The sequence below is a fragment of the Pinus tabuliformis genome, chromosome 9 (assembly GCF_031772625.1).
Source record: "Pinus tabuliformis cultivar Carrire ecotype Pingquan chromosome 9, CPIR1, whole genome shotgun sequence".
Taxonomy (NCBI): Eukaryota; Viridiplantae; Streptophyta; class Pinopsida; order Pinales; family Pinaceae; genus Pinus; species Pinus tabuliformis.
Genome location: NC_142307.1, coordinates 882,697,948 through 882,705,426, shown reverse-complemented (window position 1 = coordinate 882,705,426; position 7,479 = coordinate 882,697,948).

Genomic DNA, 7,479 nt, shown 5'->3' with positions numbered 1-7,479 from the left:
CCCTTCAATTTGGACCGTCGTTGTCCTTGTCTCTTGACCGACTGTTACTTGAGGTGTGCTGAAACCTTGTGAAGTCTCGGGATTGCTTATAATGGAGTCAAATTGTTGCCATTCTTTAAGGAGTTTGGGATCAATCTGAGTATCTATATCAATATGTTCGCTGCCCTGTTTCTTTTCTTTCTCCTGCTCTGTCTCCTGTTCTGGCTCTTTTCCTTTCTCGGGAATCTTCTCTATAGCAGGAGGTTTGTCAATAATTTGTTGTTCAGGCTCGCTTGACTGGGTTGTTGGGGTAGTAGCTAATAAGTCCAGAGGTAGAGTTTGCAACCTCTGTTCTCTGAGCCTATTGAATTCTACCAGACCTTCATCTTTATATCTCATTTTGGCCAATGTTTTTACCTGAAATAATGATTATGCTGAAGAAAACAGGTCATCAAATTCATCTTTTTCATGATCAAACTTTGTAAGTTTGGCTTGTTCAAGAACATTATAGGCAACTTTCCTTGGATCGTATTGCCTGTTAGGAATGGTTGCAAGATTGAGCATGTTTATTTTTCCTGCCTCCTTTTCCGCATGTTTGTAATCATGTAGAGTGTAAACACCGCATCTCAAAGGAAATGTAGGCCACGCCTGCTTTTTAGAATTCCTAAGAGTTTTGGATGTTCCTGTTGTTGTTATCTGGTAGGCCAATTCTCGAGCTAACAGCTTATCAGGTATATACAGAGGAAGGACATGGGGTCTTGCAAGGCTACCATAAACCCTTATATATGTGAACTTGTCTTCCTCGAACCAATTCCCTACAGCAGTCAAGTCAATCCCTGCTTCCTCGGAAATCCTTGGGGTAGGCTTATCAAAAATGGCATAATATATAGGCAACATGAAACCATTACAGATTTGGTACAAGTGGTCTTTATAGTGCGCCTTCCATAACATTTGATGATAAATGTGGATTGGCTTAGGGTCTTGTGAAGTCCATCTCCACCCGAGTACAGGATATTCAGAATTAAAGCAAAGAATATCCATAATATAAGCACTGTAATAAAAAGGGGGAATGGTCCTGGTGGTTTTACGTGAATTTGATCTAAAGTCAAGAATTGTAGTGGCTAATTTATCGGACAATATGTTTGCCCAATCCATCACATAACTATTAACCGCTGCTTCCATTAAAGGAACCATTTCAATAGTGAACTTTACAGAGTCATGCATTCCCCACATTCTACACATCATTGCCCCAGCATAACAGTAAGGAGATGACAATGATTCCACGGAGTACTTACCCGATGCTTCATGTTTGTGCTTTGCGGGATTCTGTCTCCATTGCTTAATTGGGGTTGATTCAGTCTCGTTCTCCTCTGCAAACTTTTAAAGAAAGTCTTTGTTGTACTTCTTTTCAGCTTCGGGCAAGTGATACATCTTCCTTAAGTCATCAGGCTGAAATGAGCCAAAAATCCTTCCGTCAACTATGTAAAACGTTCTATTTGAAACTGGAATTTCTTCTACCACCCACCTTACTACATCAGTGTATGGAATAATTTTCTCACGTGTTGCTATCTTGTGCAAATATGAATCGGCTAAATCTTTAAGGGAAGCTTAAGATTTATTAGTTGAGTCTGCAGTAGCTTCTTCTGATACTTCTTCAGGCTCCTCTACTTCAATTAAATTGTAGATGCTTTGCCAACTAGTATTTCCAAGGCCAAGACATGTAGCGTCTGAGATTAAACCTTTTTTACTTGGTCCTGGATCATTGGTTGGCTGCACTGTTGCTGTAGGAGTCGCTGCTGCTACGGATTTCTTAGATTTCTTTCCCATTTGTTTCAAATTCATTATTTTGGCGGAGTTTTGCACGAGGAATGAAACCAACGTGATACAGAGAATAGCTAGTATAAACCAATATGAAAGAATTATGTCGATTAACGGATAATAAAGGATTAAAGTGAAACTGCCGCAGATACAATCTAAAGGAAAATCTCGCCATAACTGCTTCATTAATTGGCCATTTAACCTGTCAATCATGGTAAAGGAATTTTTAAATACCCATTATATCATTTATATGATGAATGATCCATTCAAGCGTGGCTTGGATTCTTTGGCAGCTAATCAGAAGTAAATCGCAATCAACGATTAGTAATGTGCATGGAAAAGCTTCAATATTTGTCCAAAATATCTTTCGATTGCCGAAAGGTGATACAGCGCATGCAAGCCTTTTAATTACGTTTTCGAAACACGCGCCTTGATTTAACGCATCGCAATCGGAGATGGATTAGGGTCTTATTACTTATGCTCTTGTAACTTCGCCGATTGCGATATGCGATCGGAGGATTTGAATGTGCCTTTAAACATGTGTTGGGTTGTTACCCCCGATTTCCGATAGCGATATCGCATTGGAGAAATGAGGGAGGGTCTTTCATTATACTTGCGATTCACCTTTCCCGATATCTGATGGTTATTTGCTTTTCGGATCGGAGTAAGTCAATGGGTGTTTGTATATGTTTTCCTTATTATTGCGATATGTAATCTTGCGATCGCTTTATCGCAATAATAAAGAACTTTATATTTATTACAAGACCGACTTTATTTCTATTCAAAAGGTTTGTTTTAAAATATATCATTTCCATTGGACCTTTTGATGAGGTCTTTCTAATGATGAGTTAACACCAATTTATTCACACATATAAGTTTAAAAGGGACCCATTTCATATTATGATTTTCTAAAGTAAAATTTTATGAAATGGGGGGTTGTTGTACAGCACAACAGCACCCTACCTCCAGTGTTGTTCAATGTGTGCATAGAAAGGTCTCAACTATTTGTCATTAATTGTAATAGACGTTAACATGGTTCCATTTATTTTTATGGATCTAATGGATTTATTTCACTACTGAGTTTGTGAAGATAGAGCAATGATTTGGCACCCACGATACCTACCCCGCATAGCATAAGGAGAGTATGTGACACCCCTTTCATTGCCCCAAATTTTGTAATGTAATTAAGAAAATATAATGTTGTGGTGCCAACATTAATGCTATGATGTCAAATTCTATTATATGATGTAAAGTTTATTTTTAGAAATAAAAATTCTAGAACTTAAGAAAGGGGACAACCAACAGATTATGATGCCTTGGGGAGGGGGGGAACTTGACTTAAGAGGAAAAATATACCTTGAGTGAATATTTCTTTTTGATGTGATGGTTAATCTTCCCAAGAAGCTGAAAGGTTGGCAAGATGAAGGGGAGGTATGATTATAAAAACAAGAGGGAGGACCAATCAAGAGGTTCTTCTTCCTTTAACTTTTTAGCTTATTCCATTTTTCTCTCATACATTTTTTTCCCTCTCATTTAAAAAATTAAAATTGCCATGGGCATTGGTGACAGTTTGTGTAACAGGAATTGAATGTGTTGTAGTTTTTTTTCCTTGGAATGGATGGCTTTGAGGATTGGGAATTGTCATGTTTGTGTGACACCTAAAGCACTCAAGAAGGGAGGGTCAAGGGACTACATAGATTATAGAATGAATCCCTTGTGTTATACAAACGTGCATGGTCATTTGTGAATATCTATGGGACTAGTTAAGGAATGGAAAGGTTGAACACTAAGATTCTTTCCCTTGTCTGAAGGAGAGTGGCCTTCACTTTTTTTGTTAAGTATGATCTGAAAACTACGTGTTGAATCGCCAGGTTTAGTTTTTCTCCCAAGACATATATATCTAGCTTGCGGGTGGCCAATTATGAGAAAGATTGCATCATAGTTGAGCTTATGTTTGGGTAGAGAGTGGCTCACCCTCTTCATTTATAGATTGCAAAATATTTGGCGTAAGATACATATCTCTTATGCATGATTATTTAATTGCTCTTTTCAACAATTTTATATTACCTTTCAACAAATTTATCATGATTGTAGTTATTATACTATTTTGTTGTAGTTTTTTATATGTTTTAAACTTTGTAACAACATTAGATGAGGAAGATGTGCTTCCTAAATTCTTCTTTAAATAGGTCATGTAAGAATTTATGCTATAACTTTTATTCTGGGATGTTTTAGAAGTTGAAACTTTGACCATAGTGAGGGGAAATTTTGTTGATCCTCGAGTCTAAATTTTAGGACTTGTGTCATGAAATTTAAGGACATATGATTAGAGAAAGTTGGGATTCCTAAATGCATCTTTAAATAGGTGGTGTTGGAATTTATGCTATAAATTTCATTTTGGGAGGTTCTAGTAGCTAAAACTAGGACCATAATAAGGGGAAATCCCACTAATCATATGGTCCAACTTTTAGATCTTGGGTTGTGATATTTTAAGAGATATGATCAGAGGAAGTCAAGATTCCTTGATGCTCCTAAAATCATGCATCAAACAAGACATGTTGGAATTTATTCTATAAATTTTCTTTTGAGAGGTTAGAAAAGTGGAAACTTCGACCATATTGAGGGGAAATCCTGCTAATCATCTGGTCCAATTTTTAGATCTTGGGTCGTGATATTTTAGGATATATGATCAGACAAATATGAGCTTCCTGGATACTCCTAAAACCATGCATCAAACAAATCATGTTGGCATCTGCTATAACTTTTCATCTGAGAGGTTCCAGAGGTTAAAACTTGGACCATAGTGAGGGGAACTCTCACTAATCATCTAGTTTAGTTTTCAGAATTTTGATTGCTATAATTTAGGAGATATGCTCCAAGGGCGTTGCTATATTAGTTTTCATGCAAAGTGTTTGAATAAATGCCTAGATGGTTTAATGATTCATTGCATACAAACTATTTGATGAAATGTTGCAATGAAAATGTTGTTTTGTGGATGTAGATAGTATTATTGTATGTTAGGATTGTTATATGATAATATTGTTTTAGATTATCTATGCCTATTTGCATGCAAATAATTTTAAAAAATGTGTTAAAGGTGTTTTATTACAATTTGCATACAAACTATTTGATTAAATACCTCAAAGATGAAAATCAAAAGTTGCATGATTAAGTGTTCTGTTTCAGTTAGTATGTTACAAGTAGAAATAGAATAATATTTCTTATTTTATTTCATACAAAATGTTTGATAACATATCTACAAGAAAAAGGCTACTTGGTTGTATACAAAGTATTTGAAGAAAGGTTTACATGTAAAGTTTTTCAAAAAATGTATGACAAGTGAAAGTCAAGTTTTGCAAGTTTGGTTAGGATAAATTTAGTAGGGATATGCGATCGAGTGATATCACATCTTATTTTCAAGCTTGTAAAAAGAAAAATAAAATTTTGAGTACCCCATAACCTCTATAAGTCATTGAGGGAACTGTGTATGTGACAAAGTGGTATCATAACCTATTGTTAAGCTTGTGAAAAAAGAAAAAAATTGATACCTTGTATCCTTAATCAAGCATTAAGGCACCAGGTGTGTTACAGAGTCTTCCTTCTCTACTCAACAATCCCTCACAAGTATCCTACCTCTTGTTCTCTTGATGTGCTCATAGAAAGGCATAGTTTGATGTCCATTTATTCTAGCATATTTTTTCTTGTTTCTTGGCTCTTCTCAAGGTTCATATGGATTCTTTTCATGGTTGTTTCCTCACAAACTATGATCATCCTCTTTCTTTATTTTTTTAGGAAGGACACTCATTTTCTCTCCTTTTTTCCTTCTTCTAAAATTGGCTTCCCTTTGTCCACAGGGTCTTGGATAAACAATGATTGGATGCTCTGTTAAGACACTCCTTGATGTGAAGTCACCAATTCAATTCCATGCCCCGATCAAGGTGATATATTGGACATGATGAAGATGTAGTCCTACCAAGCTTACAAAAAAGAATAGATTCCCTTTCCCTTTTGATATTTCCTTTTTCTTTTTCACAAGCTAAAATATGGATAACAAGAACTTAATCCTAACTCTTCTTAATTTCAAGAATATGGGGAGACAAGCCACAAGAATGTAGGATATGATTATATAAATTTAGGGAAAGGTTACATCCACTTCATATACCTTCTATAAACTATAGGCTAGGCTCACATTTACAACACAAAAGAGTGAAGATTGAATTAATGGTAAGGTTGGTAGAATACCTAGATAACTAGGCATATAATATTCCCCAAACCAACTTTACCTTTCCCCTCTCATGGTAGCATAGTTCCTTTAGGTGCTCTTGCCTCACCCAATCTAGGTCATTCTATTAATTTCCAAGTACCAATATTTACAAGTATTCAAATATTCAAACCACCATGGTATGTCTACCTCATTGTGTGAAATAAAACGTGGTAATAAAATATCAAGGCAGAAAAACACTTTGACATAATTAATTGCAAAGTATTTAAAAGGTTCAAGTTGGGACATTATATTGACTCTCACCCATACTCCTCCCACTTTATCTCCATTAACGAGAACCATAATTAATATTTTCCATAACTTACAAATATAAGTTTTCACTTAAATTGAAAAAAGAAGAAGAAGAGAAATTTAAGAACTCCATTTAACATGATGCCTCAGGTTGTTGGATTAGTGCAATTTTAATGCAAGAAGGAAGGTCACTTGCCTTTGAAGTAGCCAATTTAAAGGAAATAACTTACTCAAATCCATCTATGGAAATGAAATGTTGTACATACTAATGCAGTTAAGAAATAATGTCCTTATCTAATAGGAAAACACTTCAAAGTAAAATTAGATCATGATAGTGTGCAATACTTATTGGAATAAGATTTTTCATAAACTATAGGAGGATCCCAGTGTAGCAAAATAATTTATGTGGAAGAATGATTTGTTGTAGTATTAATATCACTTTTATTTATGTAAGAATTCTCAACTCAAACAGAATCTCCTTATGAAATTGCACACTTCTCCTATAGCAGGACATTTAAGGTTCTTGAAAATTTACCATATGATCAAGAAATATTTTTTGGGGGAAGGTATTAAAGCATATGTGCAAAACTATGTGGTTGAAAGCATCACTTTCCAACAAAATAAGGGAGATACAATTAATACCCTTGGGCTCCTACAACCATTAGTCATACCAATCCAACATTAGGAAGAAGTTTCAATGGATTTTACTACAGGTATACCCAAGTATAAAGGAAAGAATGTCATCATGGTAAAGTAGATAGGCTCACGAAGTATGCCCACTTTTTCTCTCTTTCTCATCCTTTTAAAAATGTACAATAGCCACAAATTTCATGGAAACAATTCAAAAGTTACATGGAATGCCCAAGATTAATGTCAGCGATAGATATTCAATTTTCACTTAAAATTACTGGATTGAATCATTTGCTTGTTTAGGTACTCAATTGGTTCATAATTTCCTCTTACCATCCTCGATTTGATGGGGAAATTGAGATTTTAAATAAATGTCTAGAAGGGTGCCTTTATTTCTTTACATCTAATAAACAAACACAATGGGTCAAGTGTTATCCCTTGGCATAATGGTGGTACAACAAATCCTTCCATACTTCATAAAAAATGTCCCTGTTTATGGTACTTTGGGGATATCATCCACCATCCATCACATCACCCTT